Source organism: Nerophis ophidion, linkage group LG25 (genome assembly GCF_033978795.1).
Source record: "Nerophis ophidion isolate RoL-2023_Sa linkage group LG25, RoL_Noph_v1.0, whole genome shotgun sequence".
Lineage (NCBI taxonomy): Eukaryota > Metazoa > Chordata > Actinopteri > Syngnathiformes > Syngnathidae > Nerophis > Nerophis ophidion.
In genome coordinates this window covers 2,750,707-2,775,731 of record NC_084635.1, presented here as the reverse complement: position 1 = coordinate 2,775,731, position 25,025 = coordinate 2,750,707, and the positions used below count along the sequence as shown (strand labels likewise).

Below are 25,025 nucleotides of genomic sequence, written 5' to 3'. Positions count from 1 at the left end.
AACGGTAGACCGTAACTAGGATTCGACAAATACAGAGGTCAAAAATTGGCGGTTTAAGAGACTCTTAGGCTGAAATTCAAGTTGAAGTTTATTGTTCTTCGGTCAATGGTCAACAAAACAAACAAACAGTTATACAGTCATTGATTGAAAATGAAAAAACAAAAATGTTGCAGACCGTGGCATTTACACGTTCATAAACGGTAGACCGTAACTAGGATTCGACAAATAGAGGTCAAAAATTGGGGGTTTAAGAGACTCTTTGAAAGGCTGAAATTCAAGTTGAAGTTTATTGTTCTATGGTCAATGGTCAACAAAACAAACAAACAGTTATACATTCACAGATTGAAAATGAAAAAACAAAAATGTTGCAGACCGTGGCATTTACACGTTCATAAACGGTAGACCGTAACTAGGATTCGACAAATACAGAGGGCAAAAATTGGCGGTTTAAGAGACTCTTAGGCTGAAATTCAAGTTGAAGTTTATTGTTCTTCGGTCAATGGTCAACAAAACAAACAAACAGTTATACATTCATAGATTGAAAATGAAAAAACAAAAATGTTGCAGACCGTGGCATTTACACGTTCATAAACGGCAGACCGTAACTAGGATTCGACAAATACAGAGGTCAAAAATTGGCGGTTTAAGAGACTCTTAGGCTGAAATTCAAGTTGAAGTTTATTGTTCTTCGGTCAATGGTCAACAAAACAAACAAACAGTTATACATTCATAGATTGAAAATGAAAAAACTAAAATGTTGCAGACCGTGGCATTTACACGTTCATAAACGGTAGACCGTGACTAGGATTCGACAAATACAGAGGTCAAAAATTGGGGGTTTAAGAGACTCTTTGAAAGGCTGAAATTCAAGTTCAGGTTTATTGTTCTATGGTCAATGGTCAACAAAACAAACAAACAGTTATACATTCATAGATTGAAAATGAAAATCAAAAATGTTGCAGACCGTGGCATTTACACGTTCAGAAACGGTGGACCGTAACTAGGATTCGACAAATACAGAGGTCAAAAATTGGCGGTTTAAGAGACTCTTTGAAAGGCTGAAATTCAAGTTGAAGTTTATTGTTCTATGGTCAATGGTCAACAAAACAAACAGTTATACGTTCATAGATTGAAAATGAAAAAACTAAAATGTTGCAGACCGTGGCATTTACACGTTCATAAACGGTAGACCGTAACTAGGATTCGACAAATAGAGGTCAAAAATTGGGGGTTTAAGAGACTCTTTGAAAGGCTGAAATTCAAGTTGAAGTTTATTGTTCTACGGTCAATGGTCAACAAAACAAACAAACAGTTAAACATTCATAGATTGAAAATGAAAAAACTAAAATGTTGCAGACCGTGGCATTTACACGTTCATAAACGGTAGACCGTAACTAGGATTCGACAAATACAGAGGGCAAAAAATGATGGTTTAAGAGACTCTTTGAAAGGCTGAAATTCAAGTTGAAGTTTATTGTTCTTCGGTCAACAAAACAAACAAACAGTTAAACATTCATAGATTGAAAATGAAAAAACTAAAATGTTGCAGACCGTGGCATTTACACGTTCATAAACGGTAGACCGTAACTAGGATTCGACAAATACAGAGGGCAAAAAATGGTGGTTTAAGAGACTCTTTGAAAGGCTGAAATTCAAGTTGAAGTTTATTGTTCTTCGGTCAATGGTCAACAAAACAAACAAACAGTTATACGTTCATAGATTGAAAATGAAAAAACTAAAATGTTGCAGACCGTGGCATTTACACGTTCATAAACGGTAGACCGTAACTAGGATTCGACAAATAGAGGTCAAAAATTGGGGGTTTAAGAGACTCTTTGAAAGGCTGAAATTCAAGTTCAGGTTTATTGTTCTTCGGTCAATGGTCAACAAAACAAACAGTTATACATTCATAGATTGAAAATGAAAAAACAAAAATGTTGCAGACCGTGGCATTTACACGTTCATAAACGGTAGACCGTAACTAGGATTCGACAAATACAGAGGTCAAAAAATGGTGGTTTAAGAGACTCTTTGAAAGGCTGAAATTCAAGTTCAGGTTTATTGTTCTATGGTCAATGGTCAACAAAACAAACAAACAGTTATACATTCATAGATTGAAAATGAAAAAACAAAAATGTTGCAGACCGTGGCATTTACACGTTCATAAACGGCAGACCGTAACTAAGATTCGACAAATAGAGGTCAAAAATTGGGGGTTTAAGAGACTCTTTGAAAGGCTGAAATTCAAATTCAAGTTTATTGTTCTACGGTCAATGGTCAACAAAACAAACAAACAAACAGTTAAACATTCATAGATTGAAAATGAAAAAACTAAAATGTTGCAGACCGTGGCATTTACACGTTCATAAACGGTAGACCGTAACTAGGATTCGACAAATACAGAGGGCAAAAATTGGTGGTTTAAGAGACTCTTTGAAAGGCTGAAATTCAAGTTGAAGTTTATTGTTCTTCGGTCAATGGTCAACAAAACAAACAAACAGTTATACGTTCATAGATTGAAAATGAAAAAACAAAAATGTTGCAGACCGTGGCATTTACACGTTCATAAACGGTAGACCGTAACTAGGATTCGACAAATACAGAGGTCAAAAAATGGTGGTTTAAGAGACTCTTTGAAAGGCTGAAATTCAAGTCGAAGTTTATTGTTCTTCGGTCAATGGTCAACAAAACAAACAAACAGTTATACGTTCATAGATTGAAAATGAAAAAACAAAAATGTTGCAGACCGTGGCATTTACACGTTCATAAACGGTAGACCTTAACTAGGATTGGAATAATACAGAGGTCAAAAAATGGTGGTTTAAGAGACTCTTTGAAAGGCTGAAATTCAAGTTGAAGCTTATTGTTCTTCGGTCAATGGTCAACAAAACAAACAAACAGTTATACATTCATAGATTGAAAATGAAAAAACTAAAATGTTGCAGACCGTGGCATTTACACGTTCATAAACGGTAGACCGTAACTAGGAGTCGACAAATAGAGGTCAAAAATTGGGGGTTTAAGAGACTCTTTGAAAGGCTGAAATTCAAGTTCAAGTTTATTGTTCTTCGGTCAATGGTCAACAAAACAAACAAACAGTTATACGTTCATAGATTGAAAATGATCAAACAAAAATGTTGCAGACCGTGGCATTTACACGTTCATAAACGGTAGACCTTAACTAGGATTGGAATAATACAGAGGTCAAAAAATGGTGGTTTAAGAGACTCTTTGAAAGGCTGAAATTCAAGTTGAAGCTTATTGTTCTTCGGTCAATGGTCAACAAAACAAACAAACAGTTATACATTCATAGATTGAAAATGAAAAAACAAAAATGTTGCAGACCGTGGCATTTACACGTTCATAAACGGTAGACCGTAACTAGGATTTGACAAATAGAGGTCAAAAATTGGCAGTTTAAGAGACTCTTTGAAAGGCTGAAATTCAAGTTGAAGTTTATTGTTCTATGGTCAATGGTCAACAAAACAAACAAACAGTTATACATTCATAGATTGAAAATGAAAAAACAAAAATGTTGCAGACCGTGGCATTTACACGTTCAGAAACGGTGGACCGTAACTAGGATTCGACAAATACAGAGGTCAAAAATTGGCGGTTTAAGAGACTCTTAGGCTGAAATTCAAGTTGAAGTTTATTGTTCTTCGGTCAATGGTCAACAAAACAAACAGTTATACATTCATAGATTGAAAATGAAAAAACAAAAATGTTGCAGACCGAAAGGGTTTAGGCTGAAGTTGAAAACTTATTGTGCCTCTAACCCTATAAGCAATGTCAAGTACAAAATGAACTTCCGAACATTTTGAAATGTCCTTTGCCCAACATATTATTAATACACATTATACACAACATGAACATAGTTCAATTATATACACAGTAAAGGGTTGTGAAATATCCTTGTCGTCCTACCGGTTGGACGTGCCCTAAACACCTCCCTAGGGAGGTGTTCGGGTGGCATCCTGACCAGATGCCCGAACCACCTCATCTGGCTCCTCTCCATGTGGAGGAGCAGCGGCTTTACTTTGAGTTCCTCCCGGATGGCAGAGCTTCTCACCCTATCTCTAAGGGAGAGCTCATTTGGGCCGCTTGTACCCGTGATCTTATCCTTTCGGTCATGACCCAAAGCTCATGACCATAGGTGAGGATGGGAACGTAGATCGAGCGGTAAATTGAGAGCTTTGCCTTCTGGCTCAGCTCCTTCTTCACCACAACGGATCGATACAGCGTCCGCATTACTGAAGACCTCTCAATCCACTCTTTCCTCGCTCGTGAACAAGACTCCGAGGTACTTGAACTCCTCCACTTGGGGCAGGGTACAAAAATGAAACCAGGTGTGGAAAAAATGTTCAATGCTTCAAGCAAGAGGAGAAGCAACTAAGGGAGGTTTAGGAGCACTGCTAACATAAACAACAAACCATAAACACACATGATCAGTCGTGACAGATCCTGACGGTTTGAATCAAATTAGGTAAGAAAGCAAAATGGTTCATTCTTTCTGGTCGCATCAAACCCAGTATAGGGTTGTTAGCCATAAACAGATGTCAGTTCCAGAAGTGGCAGGTTGGTCTAGATCAGGGGTCACCAACCTTTTTGAAAGCAAGAGCTACTTCTTGGGTAGTGATTCATGCGAAGGGCTACCAGTTTGATACACACTTAAATAAATTGCCAGAAATAGCCAATTTGCTCAATTTACCTTTAATAAATAAATCTATATATATATATTTTTTAAAATGGGTATTTTTGTCTGTCATTCCGTCGTACATTTTTATTCCTTTTACAGAAGGTTTTTTGTAGAGAATAAATGATGAAAAAAAAACACTTAATTGAACGGTTTAAAAGAGGAGAAAACAGGGGAAAAAAATGAAAGTAAAATTTGGAAATATAGTTTATCTTCAATTTCAACTCTTTAAAATTCAAAATTCAACTGAAAAAAAGGAGAGAAAAACTAGCTAATTCGAATCTTTTTGAAAAAAATTAAAAAAAGAATTTATGGAACATCATTAGTAATTTTTCCTGATTAAGATTAATTTTAGAATGTTGATGACATGTTTTAAATAGGTTAAAATCCAATCTGCACTTTGTTAGAATATATAACAAATTGGACCAAGATATATTTCTAACAAAGACAAATCATTATTTCTTCTAGATTTTCCAGAACAAAAATTTTAAAAGAAATTATAAAGACTTTGAAATAAGATTTAAATTTGATTCTACAGATTTTCTAGATTTTCCAGAATAATTTTTATGAATTTTAATCATAATAAGTTGGAAGAAATATTTCACAAAAATTCTTTGTCGGAAAAACAGAAGCTAAAATGAAGAATTAAATTAAAATGTATTTATTATTCTTTACAATAAAAAAATAAAATGTGCTTGAACATTGATTTAAATTGTCAGGAAAGAAGAAGAAGGAATTTAAAAGGTAAAAAGGTATATGTGTTTAAAAATCCTAAAAAAATTTTTAAGGTTGTATTTTTTCTCTAAAATTGTATTTCTCAAAGTTATAAGAAGTAAAGTAAAAAAATAAATGAATTTATTTAAAGAAGTGAAGACCAAGTCTTTAAAATATTTTCTTGGATTTTCAAATTCTATTTGAGTTTTGTCTCTCTTAGAATTAAAAATGTCGAGCAAAGCGAGACCAGCTTGCAAGTAAATAAATAAAATTTTTAAAATTGAGGCAGCTCACTGGTAAGTGCTGCTATTTGAGCTATTTTTACGGGCTACCTGGTGCCCGCGGGCACCACGTTGGTGACCCCTGGTCTACACCATGAATTGATTAACGTGGACCCCGACTTAAACGAGTTGAAAAACTTATTCAGGTGTTACATTTCGTGGTCCATTGTATAGATTATGTACTGTACTGTGCAATCTACTACAAAGAACAAACAAGACGGACTGTGGCATGAAACAACTAACATAAGTACGGCGTAGGACAAAAGGAAATTGTGACATGAAACCAATTATGAAGCCAGGACGACTGACTGGCAAAGGGTGACTTAAATCAGGTGTCTTGATTGGAAGCAGGTGCGTGTCCCAAACACCAGATGTCACAATCCGCTACTTGGGTCATGTCATTTTCTGTTTTTTTTCTGTTTTGTATCACATCCTGTTTGAAATTTGTCTTCCTTTGTTCCTGGTGGCACTTCCTTTTTGTTTCTGTTTCCATAGCTACGCATTTAGTGTCACCTGCCGTTTGTTTTCACGCGCACCTGCTTTGTGATTATCACCGTCATTTAAGCTTGCCCTTTTTGTTCATTCGATCTCGCATTCTAGTTTCTGTTCGATGCAACAGGTGACGATTGTGGCAAAATACTTTTTGTACTTGTTAGCGTCCACGCTATTCCGTTGTTTATTCCCTAGCTCATATGCTAGCGTCTTTAGTTTCTTCTAGCTCCCATGCTAGTTCTCTTTGTTTTGTCTTTAGTACCTTGTGCAAGTGTTTCTGTTCTTAGTTTGTTTTGTTTGTATTAACAAATCATATTTTCTTACCTTTACGCTGTGTCCAAGTCCGACTACATCATTGAAGAGAACGAACCATCGCCACAATGCTAAGCAACCGTCACACCAGAGGCAGGTGGAAATCTTAAGTCGCCATGGTAACTAAAACAAACAAGGGTGGACAGAAATAGGAACTAATGGAGTCTAAAACTAACAGAATAACAAACACATGATCCGGACCACGCATCATGACAGAAAAATACGGAAAAAATCCATGATAATTGGTTGGTTTACTGTAATGAGTCATGATTGGTTAAGGTTAGGGAAAAGCATGACGGACAGTCCAATCAAAGTCAAGATAGGACGGGTCATCAAACTAGGAAGGTATTGGTACGATTTGGCGTGGGTGTAAATAATGCCATTAGCTATTAGCTTACTGAAAGGAAACCTCTTCCATGGTCTTGTTACTTAGAACTGAAGGAACTCCAGATTTCAGGAGAGCATTTGGAAAGACGAGACCTTTGAACATGCAGCAGAGGTTGAGCCCAGGTTTATAAACATAAGTGTCCTTGAAAATGAAGGTTCCCGTGTTGTGTTCCAATCTTTGAATCCAAGCTAGAGAAAGAAGAAGCTGAATAAAAGTGTTGAAGGACATTCTGTGATGCAAGTTCTCTGTATAAGAAATATGGATGTGTTCTGTACTATTATGTCAACATCACAACATGTTCAGAGCTATAGTAGAAGCCATGGAAACTCCAGGAAGTACCCTATAGACCGGGGGTGGGAAAATACGACACCGGTTTGTTAAAGGGGTCATATTATGATTTTTGAGCAACATTTTGAACGCTTTCTTAACATGTAATGGTGGCGCTTTGGTCCAAATTTTGCATGGATTTTGCTTTACAGAACCATCTTCAAGCCTCTTTCTGCCTGTTTCTTGAAAACCAGCCTGGGCGGTCGGATTTACGTGAATCAGGAGAAATCACTGCAGGTAAGTGATGATATTACGGAACTTCGACCCCTCAGGGGGTAGTGCATCAAAAAGTGACATCGGTGTTTAAAGGATATCACCACATGGGCTCAGGAACACTTCAAAAAAACACTGTCAGTAACTACAGTTCATCGCTACAGCTGTAAGTGCAAGTTAAAACTCTATCATGCAAAGCAAAAGCCATTTATCAACAACACCCAGAAACGCCGCCGGCTTCGCTGGCCCGAGCTTATCTAAGATGGACTGATGCAAAGTGGACAAGTGTTCTGTGTGGTCTGACGAGTCCACATTTCAATTAGTTTTGGGAAACTATGGACGTTGTGTCCTCCGGAACAAAGAGGAAAAGAACAAGCTTGATTGTGCATCTACATTGGTATGGGGGTGTATTAGTTCCCAAGGCATGGGTAACTTACACATCTGTGAAAGCACCATTTATGCTGAAATGTACTTAAAGGTTTTGGAGCAACATATGTTGCGTCCATGTTATTATGGACGCCCCTGCTTATTTTAGCAAGACAATGCCAAGCCACGTGTTACAGCATGGCTTCATAGTACAAACACCGTTTCCATATGAGTTGGGAAATTGTGTTGGATGTAAATATAAACAGAATACAATGATTTGCAATCTCGGGTCCAGAGAAGCCAGCGGCGTGTCTGGATGTTGTTGATAAATGGCTTTCGCCTTGCATAGTAGAGCTTTAGCTTGCACTGACAGATGTAGCGACAAACTGTATTTAGTGACAGTGGTTTTCTGAAGTGTTCCTGAGCCCATGTGGTGATATCCTTTAGAGATTGATGTCAGTTTTTGATACAGTGCCGTCTGAGGGATCGAAGATCACATACATTCAATGTTGGTTTCCGGCCATGCCGCTTACGTGGAGTGATTTCTCCAGATTCTCTGAACCTTTTGATGATATTATGGAGCGTAGATGTTGAAATCCCTAAATTTCTTGCAATGTCACTTTGAGAAAGGTTGTTCTTAAACTGTTTGACTATTTGCTCACACAGTTGTGGACAAAGGGGTGTACCTCGCCCCATCCTTTCTTGTGAAAGACTGAGCATTTTTTGGGAAGCTGTTTTTATACCCAATCCTGGCACCCACCTGTTCCCAATTAGCCTGCACACCTGTGGGATGTTCCAAATAAGTGTTTGTTGAGCATTCCTCAACTTTATCAGTATTTATTGCCACCTTTCCCAACTTCTTTGTCACGTGTTGCTGGCATCAAATTCTAAAGTTAATGATTATTTGCACAAAAAAAAACATTTATGAGTTTGAACATCAAATATGTTGTCTTTGTAGCATATTCAACTCAATATGGCTTGAAAATGATTTGCAAATCATTGTATTCTGTTTATATTTACATCTAACACAATTTCCCAACGGGCTTCACGGTGGCAGAGGGGTTAGTGCGTCTGCCTCACAATACGAAGGTCCTGCAGTCCTGGGTTCAAATCCAGGCTTGGGATCTTTCTGTGTGGAGTTTGCATAATCTCCCCGTGAATGCGTGGGTTCCCTCCGGGTACTCCGGCTTCCTCCCACCTCCAAAGACATGCACCTGGGGATAGGCCCCTCCCACCTCCAAAGACATGCACCTGGGGATAGGCCCCTCCCACCTCCAAAGACATGCACCTGGGGATAGGTTGATTGGCAACACTAAATGGTCCCTAGTGTGTGAATGTTGTCTGTCTATCTGTGTTGGCCCTGCGATGAGGTGGCGACTTGTCCAGGGTGTACTCCGCCTTCCGCCCGATTGTAGCTGAGATAGGCGCCAGCGACCCCAAAAGGGAATAAGCGGTAGAAAAAAAACAATTTCCCAACTCATATGGAAACGGGGTTTTGTTCTTGCTGAATCGTCTTTTTTTTTTTTGTCTTTAGAATAACTGCCCCAAAGGCAGCCTGTTTGTCCTTTCTCTCTTCAGCCCAGATAGAAGGCCTAAAAGAAAATGCCCGGTTGATCTTGTTATATCGCTCCGTCCATTAAAGGCCTACTGAAATGAGATGTTCTTATTTAAACGGGGATAGCAGCTCCATTCTATGTGTCATACTTCATCATTTTGCCATATTTTTGCTGAAAGGATTTAGTAGAGAACATCCACGATAAAGTTAGCAACTTTTGGTCGCTGATAAAAAAGCCTTGCCTGTACCGGAAGTAGCAGACGATGTGCGCGTGACGTCACGGGTTGTGGAGCTCCTCACGTCTGAACATTGTTTATAATCATGGCCACCAGCAGCTAGAGCGGTTTGGACCGAGAAAGCGACGATTTCCCCATTAATTTGAGCGAGGAGGAAATAGTCTTGGATGAGGAAATTTAGAGTGAATGACTAGAGAGAATTCACCCGGGAAGTCCTGTGGGGAGTGCTCAGAGAGTATGGGGTATCGGACTGTCTTATTGTGGCGGTCCGCTCCCTGTATGATCAGTGCCAGAACTTGGTCCGCATTGCTGGCAGTAAGTCGGACACATTTCCAGTGAGGGTTGGACTCCGCCAAGGCTGTCCTTTGTCACCCATTCTGTTCATAACTTTTATGGACAGAATTTCTAGGCGCAGTCAAGGCGTTGAGGGGTTCCAGTTTGGTGGCCACGGGATTAGGTCTCTGCTTTTTGCAGATGATGTGGTCCTGATGGCTTCATCTGGCCGGGATCTTCAGCTCTCACTGGATCTGTTTGCAGCCGAGTGTGAAGCGACTGGAATGAGAATCAGCACCTCCAAGTCCGAGTCCATGGTTCTCGCCCGGAAAAGGGTGGAGTGCCATCTCCGGGTTGGGGAGGAGACCCTGCCCCAAGTGGAGGAGTTCAAGTACCTAGGAGTCTTGTTCACGAGTGGGGGAAGAGTGGATCGTGAGATCGACAGGCGGATCGGTGCGGCGTCTTCAGTAATGCGGACGTTGTATCGATCCGTTGTGGTGAAGAAGGAGCTGAGCCGGAAGGCAAAGCTCTCAATTTACCGGTCGATCTACGTTCCCATCCTCACCTATGGTCATGAGCTTTGGGTCATGACCGAAAGTATAAGATCACGGGTACGAGCGGCCCAAATGAGTTTCCAGGTCTCTCCCTTAGAGATAGGGTGAGAAGCTCTGCCATCCGGGAGGAACTCAAAGTAAAGCCGCTGCTCCTCCACATGGAGAGGAGCCAGATGAGGTGGTTCGGGCATCTGGTCAGGATGCCACCCAAACGCCTCCCTAGGGAGGTGTTTAGGGCACGTCCAACCGGTAGGAGGCCACGGGGAAGACCCAGGACACGTTGGGAAGACTATGTCTCCCGGCTGGCCTGGGAACGCCTCGGGATCCCCCGGGAAGAGCTAGACGAAGTGGCTGGGGAGAGGGAAGTCTGGGTTTCCCTGCTTAGGCTGTTGCCCCCGCGACCCGACCTCGGATAAGCGGAAGAAGACGGATGGATGGACTAGAGGGAAGAACAAATAAAGGCGATTGTAGTGGGAGCGATTCAGATGTTTTTAGACACATTTACTAGGATAATACTGGAAAATCTCTTATCTGCTATTGTGTTGATAGTGTTTTCGTGTGTTAAATAGTACCTGAAAGTCGGAGGGGTGTGGCCACAGGTGTGTTGACCCAGTGTCTCTGAGGGAAGTCACGGCAGCTGCAGCAGGACGGAAGCTCCGCTGATGTCTCCGGTAAGAGGCGACTTATTACCACAATTTTCTCATGTAGTCATGTAGTCGGGATCCATGTTTGCTTGACCGCTCTGATCCATAGTAAAGCTTCACCTTCGGGAATTTTAAACAAGGAAACACCGTGTGTTTGTGTGGCTAAAGGCTAAAAGCTTCCCACCTCCATCTTTCTACTTTGACTCTTCCATTATTAAATATTGCAAAAGATTCAGCAACACAGATGTCCAGAATACTGTGTAATTATGCGATTAAAGCAGACTACTTATAGCTTGGATCGGGCTGGAAAATAATGTCCGCTACAACCCGAGACGTCAAACGCACGTGTCATCATACCGCGACGTTTTCAACACGACACTTTGCGGAAAATTTAAAATTGCAATTTAGTAAAGTAAAGCGGCCGTATTGTCATGTGTTGCAATGTTAATATTTCATCATTGATATATAAACTATCAGACTGTGTGGTCGCTAGTAGTGGCTTTCAGTAGGACTTTAATGGAGTATTCACAAACAGCACTCCAGTGTCTTCTTTAAAGGGGAACATTATCACAATTTCAAAAGGGTTAAAAACAATAAAAATCAGTTCCCAGTGGCTTGTTGTATTCTTTGAAGTTTTTTTCAAAATGTTACCGGTCTCGTAATATCCCTAAATAAAGCTTTAAAGTGCCTTATTTTTGACTCTCTGTGAAGACACTGGCCATTTCCCTGTGACGTCACACAGTGCTGCCAATGTAAACAAACAATGGGAATACCACAGCAAGATATAGCGACATTAGCTCGGATTCAAACTCGGATTTCAGCGATTCAACAGATTACACATGTATTGAAACAGATGGTTGGAGTATGAAAGTATTGAAGAAGAAACTGAAGCTATTGAGCGAATAGCTATTGACGCTATTCATAGCCATAGCATGGCCGAATAGCTGCGTTAGCATCACCGGTAAAATGTGCGGACCAAACGATCAGGACTTTCGCATCTTTTGACACTGGAGCAACCTAAATCCGTCGATTGGTAAGTGTTTGTTTCGCATTAAATGTGGGTGGAAGGAAACGTAATATAGTTGCAAATGCATCTACAGGTTATCCATACATCTCTGTGCCATGTCTGCTTTAGCACCGCCGGTAAATAGCATGTTAGCATCAATTAGCGTAGCATGTTAGCATTGATTAGCTGGCAGTCAACATCAACAAAACTCACCTTTGTGATTTCGTTGACTATCGTTGCAAATGCATCTGCAGGTTATCCATACATCTCTGTGCCATGTCTGTCTTAGCATCGCCGGTCAAATGTGGAGACACTCTGGTACATTCAATGGGGGTCTGGCGGCAGACACTTTGGCATCTTGGGGCCAGTGGTGCAACTTGAATCCCTCCCTGTTAGTGTTGTTACACCCTCCGACAACACACCCACCAGGCATGATGTCTCCAAGGTTCCAAAAAATAGTCAAAAAAACGGAAAATAACAGCTGAGACCCGGTGTTTGTAATGTGTTGAAAATGAAAATGGTGGGTGTGTTACCTCGGTGACGTCACATTCTGACGTCATCGCCTCCAGCGCGATAAACAGAAAGGCGTTTAATTCGCCAAAATTCACCCATTTAGAGTTCGGAAATCGGTTAAAAAAATATGGTCTTTTTTCTGCACCATCAAGGTATATATTGACGCTGCTGATAATGTTCCCCTTTAAATATTTGACATCCATTCAAGACATTTACTCATCCGCAGAACACAAAGCTTTCTCATCAGCGCCGAAGCCCTAAATGTGGAGTTACAGCCAACTGTCTTAAGGACATGGAGATGGCTCCCCTTCTTGTCTGGCCCATTGACATGTAAATGTCCTCCCCGCTATACGGCATCAGCAGAGAGCAGCGAGGGGGGGGGGGGAGAAAAAAGTCCACTGAATTGAAATGTCAATAGTAATTTTTGGCATGCGAGGGACATCTGAGAGTCAGAGGCTGCCTCCCGGGAGAAATGCAAAGAGGAAGCGAGCGAAGGGGAAGTACTGAAGAATGCGGACGGCGGACGGCGTGCGCCAAGGGGGGGGGAGATGGGAGATGCGGTAAAGGGGGAAGATAATGTGGGCGCCTGTGCGATGGAGTGGGGGGGTGGGGGGGTAATAGTAGTCAGGAGGTGAGCTGTCAGAGGAGAAACGGGGCAGGGACATTTGATGGGGGAGAAGAAGAGAGGGTGGCGAATGTGGGAGACAGATGAAGAAAGATGGAAGAAGGGGGGGGCTGATGTCCTTCTCTGGGAATGTCTTCCCATCCTCCATTGATGGACAGCCTGAAATACCACAAGAGCCACCTCCGGTAATGACTTGATGAATGAGACCCCCTCAAGCCCACACTTTCACACCTCCATGCCCGCAGTACAAAATGACACATCAGGATCCTGGCCTGGTGTATATAAGGTACAGTATACTATAAGCTGCTACTTTTTCCCCCCCACGCTTTGGACCCTGCGGCTTCTCAAATGGTGCGGCTAATTCATGGATTTTTGTTTTCACTTTTGTAGCGCTGTGAATCTTTGGGCACCACAGGATTCGATTCGATTCTTGAGGGTAACTATTTGATCGAGAATTCATACTTGCCAACCTTGAGACCTCCGATTTCGGGAGATGGGGGGGCGTGGTTGGAGGGCGGGGCGTGGTTGGGGCGTGGTAAAAGAGGGGAGGAGTATATTTAAAGCTAGATTCACCAAATCAAGTATTTTCTTATGTATATATATGTATATCCATCCATCCATCCATTTTCTACCGCTTATTCCCTTTCGGGGTTGCGGGGGGCGCTGGCGCCTATCTCGGCTACAATCGGGTGGAAGGCGGGGTACACCCTGGACAAGTCACCACCCCATCGCAGGGCCAACACTGATAGACAACATTCACACTCACATTCAAACACTAGGGCCAATTTAGTGTTGCCTATATATATATATATATATATATATATATATATATATATATATATATACATATATACATATATACATATATACATATATATATACATATATATATATATAATATAATATATAATATAGTATTTCCTTGAATTGCCGCCGGGCGCTAATTAATTCAAAACCTCTTCTCACTACGCCACTTACCAAAGGCATGCAGTAAAAAGTTGAGTGTGATGTAAGCTTGGACCTTAAATCCTACTGAATAGCTCTTAATCTTCTTCCCTTTATGCGATTTCAAATTACCGGTATTGAAATCAGCCTCCTCCATTTTGAAAATGATGACAGGGGAAGTGTCACTCGTGACGTCACGAGTTTTGACCAGTCGGTAATACTAAGCATACGCTAATTATTTTGCAAGGCAGGCGCATACTATATGCCCTGCGGCAATTCAAGGAAATACGGTATATATATAAGAAATACTTGACTTTCAGTGAATTCTAGCTCCATATATATATATATATATATATATATATACTTGAATTTCAGTGTTCATTTATTTACACATTTACACACACATAACACTCATCTACTCATAGTTGAGTTAAGGGTTGAATTGTCCATCCTTGTTTTTCTAACCATATGCATGTACAGTAGATGGCAGTATTGTCCTATTTAAGAGTGTCACAACATTGCTGTTTACGGCAGACAAACTGCTGTGCGGTAGACGAAAACGGACTGCTGTTTTTGTGTGTTGTTACCGCGCTGGGAGGAGGTTAATGGAACTGCCTAACAATAAACCCACATAAGAAACCAAGAACTCGCCCTCGATCATTCTACAGTTATGACATCATTGGGCAGACATGGGAAAGCGGACGTGGAAACAGGCTGTCGACACGTCACTCAGGTCCGCATGGAGCTGGAGGGGGCGTGGCTTCCAGCTCCGCCTAAATTTCGGTAGATTTTCGGGAGAAAATTTGTCCCGGGAGGTTTTCGGGGGAGGCGCTGAATTTCAGGAGTCTCCCGGAAAATCTGGGAAGATTGGCAAGTATGTCAGAATCGATTCTCGGTTCAAAACGATTCTCATTTCAAAAGCAATATTTTTTTAAATGACACTGGTGTCACGTCGCATGCGCAATTCCTCATGCCATCTGCAGCAAGCGCCGCCGGCATCTGCGCTAGGAGGGCCCCCAGGACACGCCCCTGCTTGCTGCAGGCAATCGATAACCAGCGCACCTGGCCCAGATAAGGGCAGACGACATAAAGACCAGCGGACCCGAAGATCCAGTGCCACAACGTTCATTCATCACTCCAAGCAACGTTTGTAAGTTTTACAACTGGAACACTTCAGACTTACTTAACCGTCCCATGTGTGATGTCCATAGGATGTCCGTGTTAGTATTATTAACTTACAATGGCATTCTTTTTGTATTGTTTCAGTTTCAGTTTCGTAAATCCACCAAAACGGCACCGTGGAGTTATACAGTCTGTTCAGGTGATTGGAGAGCTCGCTTCCGACGTTAGTGGGTCCGTGACGATGACTTCTGTTTTGTTTGATCAGCCGTTTTACTGTCACGTGATGGATACCATTTGGAAACAATTAAGGTATGTAAATAAACATTTACAAAATCTTTTTCACCACTGTATACCTGCGGCTTCTGATCCAGTTGGGCTGATAAACATATATTTGGAGGGTGCGGCTTAAATAGCCTGGAAAATACGATACTCGCCTGCAGTATGAAACGTGTGACATGTAATCATATCCAATATCACAAAGTATCGGCACTTTTACAACAAGGCTTCAAGTATTTGCATTGAAACCAATCCATCGTTAAATGTGTTTATTCTTGTTCCCTTTGTGAAAACTTTGCGTGCGCGGCCCAGCAAAGTCATTAATACTGGATTTTAGGATCAATGATTGTGGCTCAGTCTTGTTTGTCCAATCAATGTAAAGATTGGGACCATCTGTGCTCCTCTCTGGGCTAAAAGAGTACTTTTACAAAACAAAAGGGCCCAGAATATATCACGTTTTTTGAGAATGATTGATTAAAACAAGCACATATTGTAGAAATTCAAGTAAATATGTGTCAAAATGTCCTACTTTTGGGGGTGGGTGAGTCAGTAAGCACAACCGGAATTATTCCGTACATTGGGCGCACCGGGCTATAAGGCGCACTGTTGATTTTTGAGAAAACGAAAGGATTTTAAGTCCGAAAAATATGGTGTGGAGGGGGGCGTGGCCTGCGGACATGCAGTGTGCCAGGACCGGCTGCGAGATCAGCGACAGGTGCGTAGAAGGCCCACCTGGGCCTTCTTATCTAATCAACTGTCGCTCTGTTAAAATGTCGCTTGATTGAAAAATAAAACAGCGTTCTAAACCCAGAAAAGGAGCTGTCATGTCGGTGATTGGTGGTCTGAGGAACCCGGAGTAAAGAAACCTCCACATACTAAGGCTGATGTAGAAATGGAACAATTCTCCAACATTCAAAGCCCCAGACCTACGTTTAACACCAATGGGATGACAATGAGAAACCTTGCCAATTGTCACTGTCGTTGTGTCCTTGGGCAAGACACTTTACTCACCTGCTCCCAGTGCCACCCACACTGGTTTAAATGTAACTTAGATATTGGGTTTCACAATGTAAAAGCGCTTGGAGTCACTAGAGAAAAGCGCTATATAAATACAATTCACGCTTCACTTCATCTCTTATGTATGACTGCCATCTACTGGTCACACTTATCATTACACCATGTACCAAATAAAATGGCTTTGAAGTCAGTAAGCACCGCCACAATTATTCTCTACATTGGGCGCACCGGGTTATAAGGCGCACTGTTGGTTTTTGAGAAGGCGAAAGGATTTTAAGTCCGAAAAATATGGTGTGGAGGAGGGCGTGGCCTGCGGACACGCAGTGTGCCAGGACCGGCTGCGAGATCAGCGACAGGTGCGTAGGAAGCCCACCTGGGCCTTTTTATCTAATCAACTGTCGCTCTGTTAAAAAGACATAATTGAAAAATAAAACAGCGTTCTAAACCGTGAAAAGGAGCTGTCATGTCGGTGATTGGTGGTCCGAGGAACCCGGAGTAAAGAAACTTCCACATACTAAGGCTGATGTAGAAATGGAACAATTCTCCAACATTCAAAGCCCCAGACTTACGTTTAACACCAATGGGATGACAATGAGAAACCTTGCCAATTGTCACTGTCGTTGTGTCCTTGGGCAAGACACTTTACCCACCTGCTCCCAGTGCCACCCACACTGGTTTAAATGGAACTTAGATATTGGGTTTCACTATGTAAAAAGCGCTTTGAGTCACTAGAGAAAAGCGCTATATAAATACAATTCAAGCTTAACTTAATCTTTTATGTATGACTGCCATCTACTGGTCACACTTATCATTACACCATGTACCAAATAAAATGGCTTTGAAGTCAGTAAGCACCGCCACAATTATTCTCTACATTGGGCGCACCGGGTTATAAGGCGCACTGTAGATTTTTGAGAAAACGAAAGGATTTTAAGTCCGAAAAATATGGTGTGGAGGGGGGCGTGGCCTGCGGACATGCAGTGTGCCAGGACCGGCTGCGAGATCAGCGACAGGTGCGTAGAAGGCCCACCTGGGCCTTTTTATCTAATCAACTGTCGCTCTGTTAAAAAAGACTTAATTGAAAAATAAAACCGCGTTCTAAACCCTGAAAAGGAGCTGTCATGTCGGTGATTGGTGGTCCGAGGAACCCGGAGGTAAGAAACCTCCACATACGGTAATAAGGCTGATGTAGAAATGGAACGATTCTCCAACATTCAAAGCCCCAGACTTACGTTTAACACCAATGGGATGACAATGAGAAACCTTGCCAATTGTCACTGTCGTTGTGTCCTTGGGCAAGACACTTTACCCACCTGCTCCCAGTGCCACCCACACTGGTTTAAATGTAACTTAGATATTGGGTTTCACTATGTAAAAGCGCTTGGAGTCACTAGAGAAAAGGGCTGTATAAATACAATTCACGCTTCACTTCATCTCTTATGTATGACTGCCATCTACTGGTCACACTTATCATTACACCATGTACCAAATAAAATGGCTTTGAAGTCAGTAAGCACAACCAGAATTATTCTCTACATTGGGCGCACCGGGTTATAAGGCGCACTGTAGATTTTTGAGAAAACGAAAGGATTTTAAGTCCGAAAAATATGGTGTGGAGGGGGGCGTGGCCTGCGGACATGCAGTGGGCCAGGACCGGCTGCGAGATCAGCGACAGGTGCGTAGAAGGCCCACCTGGGCCTTTTTATCTAATCAACTGTCGCTCTGTTAAAAAAGACTTAATTGAAAAATAAAACAGCGTTCTAAACCCTGAAAAGGAGCTGTCATGTCGGTGGTTGGTGGTCCGAGGAACCCGGATTAAAGAAACTTCCACATACTAAGGCTGATGTAGAAATGGAACAATTTTCCAACATTCAAAGCCCCAGACTTACGTTTAACACCAATGGGATGACAACGAGAAACCTTGCCAATTGTCACTGTCGTTGTGTCCTTGGGCAAGACACTTTACCCACCTGCTCCCAGTGACACCCACACTGGTTTAAATGTAACTTAGATTTTGGGTTTCACTATGTAAAAGCGCTTTGAGTCACTAGAGAAAAGCGCTATATAAATACAATTCACGCTTCACTTCATCTCTTATGTATGACTGCCATCTACTGGTCACACTTATCATTACACCATGTACCAAATAAAATGGCTTTGAAGTCAGTAAGCACCGCCACAATTATTCTCTACATTGGGCGCACCGGGTTATAAGGCGCACTGTTGATTTTTGAGAAGGCGAAAGGATTTTAAGTCCGAAAAATATGGTGTGGAGGGGGGCGTGGCCTGCGGACATGCAGTGTGCCAGGACCGGCTGCGAGATCAGCGACAGGTGCGTAGAAGGCCCACCTGGGCCTTTTTATCTAATCACACGTCGCTCTGTTAAAAAAGACTTAATTGAAAAATAAAACAGCGTTCTAAACCCTGAAAAGGAGCTGTCATGTCGGTGATTGGTGGTCCGAGGAACCCGGAGGTAAGAAACCTCCACATACGGTAATAAGGCTGATGTAGAAATGGAACGATTCTCCAACATTCAAAGCCCCAGACTTACGTTTAACACCAATGGGATGACAATGAGAAACCTTGCCAATTGTCACTGTCGTTGTGTCCTTGGGCAAGACACTTTACCCACCTGCTCCCAGTGCCACCCACACTGGTTTAAATGTAACTTAGATATTGGGTTTCACTATGTAAAAGCGCTTGGAGTCACTAGAGAAAAGGGCTGTATAAATACAATTCACGCTTCACTTCATCTTTTATGTATGACTGCCATCTACTGGTCACACTTATCATTACACCATGTACCAAATAAAATGGCTTTGAAGTCAGTAAGCACCGCCACAATTATTCTCTACATTGGGCGCACCGGGTTATAAGGCGCACTGTTGATTTTTGAGAAAACGAAAGGATTTTAAGTCCGAAAAATATGGTGTAGAGGGGGGCGTGGCCTGCGGACATGCAGTGTGCCAGGACCGGCTGCGAGATCAGCGACAGGTGCGTAGAAGATCCACCTGGGCCTTTTTATCTAATCAACTGTCGCTCTGTTAAAAAATACTTAATTGAAAAATAAAACAGCGTTCTAAACCCAGAAAAGGAGCTGTCATGTCGGTGATTGGTGGTCCGAGGAACCCGGAGTAAAGAAACTTCCACATACTAAGGCTGATGTAGAAATGGAACAATTTTCCAACATTCAAAGCCCCAGACTTAGGTTTAACACGGCTAGTTGGTGCCTCTGAGTGTTTCCACACATGCGTACACGTGAGGCGCTTCACCTGTCAGACTTTGTGTCCATTCTGGTTATTTGGGCACAGCGTCCCCTCAGGCCACCCCCGCAGCAGCACAAAGCAGGGAGACAATCTCCGTGGTTCAAGGCAGGAGATTTGTCATTTTAAAGCGCGGGTCAAACGGTCTCTCTGGCTATTGATTGGCTTGTCCTCCTCTATTACTCTGTGTTATGTACGGCCGCCTTTTATCACAGGTGCGACAGCCGCAAACACATTCGACTTGAGCACCTTCGATCACACATAAAGAGCCGCAGCAGGCTGCCTGGCGGACTCCGCCGGTAGGAGATGAGGTAGCCATCAAGAACTCCGCGGCAATGTTTTTCGGCGATGACCTGAAATTACGGTCCTCGGCTCCTTGGAGACGCGGCCCCGTCTAATCACAGGAGGTAGAAAATGTGTCTTTAAAAGATAAGGCCTTTGTCGCCTCTTCAGGAGCATCAACTAAGACGTGACTTATACTCGGATAAAACTACAAACCCTGTTTCCATACGAGTTGGGAAAGTGTGTTAGATGTAAATATAAACAGAATACAATGATTTGCAAATCCTTTTCGAGCCATATTCAGTTGAATATGCTACAAAGACAACATATTTGATGTTCAAACTCAAACTTTATTTTCTTGTTTGAAAATAATAATTAACTTAGAATTTCATGGCTGCAACACGTGCCAAAGTAGTTGGGAAAGGGCATGTTCACCACTGTGTTACATCACCTTTTCTTTTAACAACACTCAATAAACGTTGGGGAACTGAGGAAACTAATTGTTGAAGCTTTGAAAGTGGAATTCTTTCCCATTCTTGTTTTATGTAGAGCTTCAGTCCTTCAACAGTCCGGGGTCCCTGCTGTCGTATTTTACGCTTCAAAATGCGCCACACATTTTTGATGGGGGACAGGTCTGGACTGCAGGCGGGCCAGGAAAGTACCCGCACTCTTTTACTACAAAGCCACGCTGTTTTAACACATGGCTTGGCATTGTCTTGCTGAAATAAGCAGGGGCGTCCATGATAACGTTGCTTGGGTGACAACATATGTTGCTCCAAAACCTGTATGTACCTTTCAGCATTAATGGTGCCTTCACAGATGTGTAAGTTACCCATGCCTTGGGCACTAATACACCCCCATACCATCACACTTGCTAGCTTTTGAACTTTGCGCCTATAACAATCCGGATGGTTATTTTCCTCTTCGTTCCGGGGGACACCACGTCCACAGTTTCCAAATATAATTTGAAATGTGGACTCGTCAGACCACAGAACACTTTCCCACTTTGCATCAGTCCATCTTAGATGAGCTCAGGCCCAGTGAAGCCGGCGGCGTTCCTGGGTGTTGTTGATAAATGGCTTTCGCTTTGCAAAGTAGAGTTTTAACTTGCACTTACAGATGTAGCGACCAACTGTAGTTACTGACAGTGATTTTATGAAGTGTTCCAGAGCTCATGTGGTGATATCCTTTACACATTGATGTCGGTTTTTGATGCAGTACCGCTTGAGGGATCAAAGGTTCGTAATATCAATGCTTATGTGCAGTGATTTCTCCAGATTCACTGAACTTTTTGATTATTTTACGGACCGTAGATGGTAAAATCCCTAAATTCCTTGCAATAGCTGGTTGAGAAATGTTGTTCTTAAACTGTTCAACAATTTGCTTACAAAGTGGTGACCCTCACCCCATCCTTGTTTGTGAATTACTTAGCATTTCATGGAAGCTGCTTTTATAGCCAATCATGGCACCCACCTGTTCCCAATCAGCCTGCACACCTGTGGGATGTTCCAAATAAGTGTTTGATGAGCATTCCTCAACTTTATCAGTATTTATTGCCACCTCTCCCAACTTCTTTATCACATATTGCTGGCATCAAATTCTAAAGTTAACGATTATTTGCAAAAACCATCAAATATGTTGTCTTTGTAGCATATTCAACTGAATATGGCTTGAAAAGGATTTGCAAATCATTCTATTCTGTTTATATTTACATCTAACACAATTTCCCAACTCATATGGAAACAGGGTTTGTAAAAGGTTGAAGCATAATGAACAATTTAAACATGAATAAGTTAAGTTAGAGTTTCAATGATTGTCACACACACACTAGGTGTCCTCTGCATTTGTCCTATCCCCTTGTTTGCCACCTGGGAGGTGAGGGGAGCAGTGAGCAGCAGCAGCGGCCGCGCCCGGGAATCATTTTTGGTGATTTAACCCCCAATTCCAACCCTTGATACTCATTGCCATGCTTGGAGGCAATTGGTCCCAGTTTCATAGTCTTTGGTATGACTTGGCCGGGGTTTGAACTCACAAAATACCGATCTCAGAGCAGACACTCTCACCACTAGGCCTCTGAGTAGTGGTTATAGGGAATAATGGGTTACCGCCTAGACAAAAGTCTATATTTTAGTAAAAGTTTGTACACTTCGAAAACAATATAAGTAACTTAAATGGTTCTTAACCCAGCTTTTCCAATACACAGGTGTCCGGGGCCCACTCAAGAATTAACAATGAATTACCGTATTTTTCGGACTATAAGGCGCACTTAAAAATCCTTTTGTTTTTTCAAAAATCGATCGTGCGCAGACAAACTGCTTTATGGTAGAGGAAAACGTGACTGCTGTTGTTGTGTGTTGTTACCGCGCTGGGAGGACGTTAATGAAACTGCCTAACAATAAACCCACATAAAAAACCAAGAACTCGCCCTGGATCATTCTACAGTTTTAACGTCATTGGGCAGACACGCTGTTTATATTGTGGGAAAGCAGACGTGAAAACAGGCTATCCTCACTCAGGTCCGCATGGAGCTAATGTACGCAATAATTCCAGTTGTGCTTACTGACCTCGAAGCAATTTTATTTGGTACATAGTGTAATGATAAATGTCACCAGTGGATGGCAGTCATTCATAAGGAGGCAGCATAACTCGGTTGGTAAAGCGGCCGTGCCAGCAATTTGAGGGTTGCCGGTTCGATCCCCAATTCACGCTTCATTTCATCTCTTATGATGTGAAGTGAATTATATTTATATAGCGCTTTTTCTATAGTGACTCAAAACTCTTTACATAGTGAAACCCAATATCTAAGTTACATTTAAAGCAGTGTGGGTGGCACTGGGAGCAGGTGGGTAAAGTGTCTTGCCCAAGGACACGACGGCAGTGAAAATTGGCAAGGTTTCTCATTGTAATTTACGATATCATTTTGGTTGTGCTTACCGACCTCGAAACCATTTTCTTTGGTACATGGTGAAATTACAAGTGGGACCAGTATCAATCAATCAATGTTTATTTATCCAGCCCTAAATCACGAGTGTCTCAAAGGGCTGCACAAGCCACAACGACATCCTCGGTTCACAGCCCACGTAAGGGCAAGGAAAAACTCACAACCCAGTGGGATGTCAATGAAGTGAAGTGAATTGTATTTATATAGCGCTTTTCTCTAGTGACTCAAAGCGCTTTACATAGTGAAACCCAATATCTAAGTTACATTTTAAACCAGTGTGGGTGTCAGTGGGAGCAGGTGGGTAAAGTGTCTTGCCCAAGGACACAACGGCAGTGACTAGGATGGCGGAAGCGGGGATCGAACCTGCAACGCTCAAGTTGCTGGCACGGCCGCTCTACCAACCGAGCTATACTGCCCCACAAAGAAGAGGGCCGCAGATGGATGGATGGATATACATACATATAAAAACTCCTCCCCCCCTTAACCCCTTAACAAGTCCTGTGGACGGGACTCTCGCTGCTGTCTTGGATCCGCTTGAACTGAACTCTCGCGGCTGTGTTGGAGCCACTATGGATTGAACTTTCACAGTATCATGTTAGACCCGCTCGACATCCATTGCTTTCGGTCCCCTAGAGGGGGGGGAGGGGGGGGTTGCCCACATCTGAGGTCCTCTCCAAGGTTTCTCATAGTCAGCATTGTCACTGGCGTCCCACTGGATGTGAATTCTCCCTGCCCACTGGGTGTGAGTTTTCCTTGCCCTTTTGTGGGTTCTTCCGAGGATGTTGTAGTCGTAATGATTTGTGCAGTCCTTTGAGACATTTGTGATTTGGGACTATATAAATAAACATTGATTGATTGATTGATTAACCCTGACCCCGCCCACCTCAAACAACCCCACCCCCCAGCCCCCGAATTCGGAGGTCTCCAGGTTGGCAAGTATGCTTTATGGCTGTTTCTCCCCTAGCCGTGGCGTTGACCATAAGTGTACATGCTACACGCGGCATTGCGGCGGACGGCTTTCCAGTCCAGCCCCCCCCCCCCTGAAGGACCCCCAGAGCGAGGCACCAGGGTCCATGACGAGAGGGCCCAGCAGCGTCTACATAATGCATGACCGCCAGTGACACACATCGGCCAAGCTGTGCTGAATCAGCTGCTCCGGCACGTCAGCGCCTTTGCTGATCCGAGCGAACCCGCTGGGGCCCGCTGGAGACATGCGGCCTGACCCCGGAGCCCCTCCCGACAAGAGCACTTGATCGCCCAAGTAACCTTTTGCACGAATGCACTCAATCTGCCCGTCGCCGCACAGCCTCTGCAGACACGGTGCAGACAGGGGGCATTAGCTGGGATTATCACCCCCCTGCCGCCCTTTGTTGTTTGGGATGTCCGTCCCTCGCCAACGTGCCCAGCCTCCGCCCCGCCCACCCTGGCGCTGCTAGAGAGAGGGGTGGGGGTGCTGTCTCCCTGTAAAGTGTCGCCCACTTCCACCGCCACACGCAAACACACTCTCAGGCAAATTAAAACCCGACACACAAAGACAATAGCGGGGATGTTTTCCAGCATGAGTACAAGTTAAAGGACATTAGTGCTCAGTGACTTTTCCCTTCACTTTGCTGTGCTGGGTGCGACTCTTCTTATACGGACAGACTCCACACACTGCAAAAAGTCAGTGTTAAAAACATACTTGCCAACCTTGAGGCCTCCGATTTTGGGAGGTGGGGGGCGTGGTTAAGAGTGGAGGAGCCGTAGATGTTATTGTCACATATGCATGTACAGTAGATGGCAGTATTGTCCTGTTTAAGAGTGTCACAACATTGCTGTTTACGGCAGACGAACTGCTTTACGGTAGACGAAAACGTGACTGCTGTTGTTGTGTGTTGTTACCGCGCTGGGAGGACGTTAATGAAACTGCCTAACAATAAACCCACATAAGAAACCAAGAACTCGCCCTCGATCATTCTACATTTATAACGTAATCGGGCAGACA

General features: G+C 42.8%; 1 protein-coding gene across 1 annotated transcript in view; it reads left to right on the top strand.

Moving 5' to 3' along the window:
- Nucleotides 1-15,424: 15,424 nt before the first annotated feature.
- The window catches only part of zdhhc13 (zinc finger DHHC-type palmitoyltransferase 13), a 437,024-nt gene continuing 427,423 nt past the window's right edge, over nt 15,425-25,025 (top strand). The window contains exon 1 of the mRNA XM_061887482.1: nt 15,425-15,571. The gene's annotated coding sequence lies outside the window, so the exon portion shown is untranslated. The remainder of the gene's footprint in view (nt 15,572-25,025) is intronic.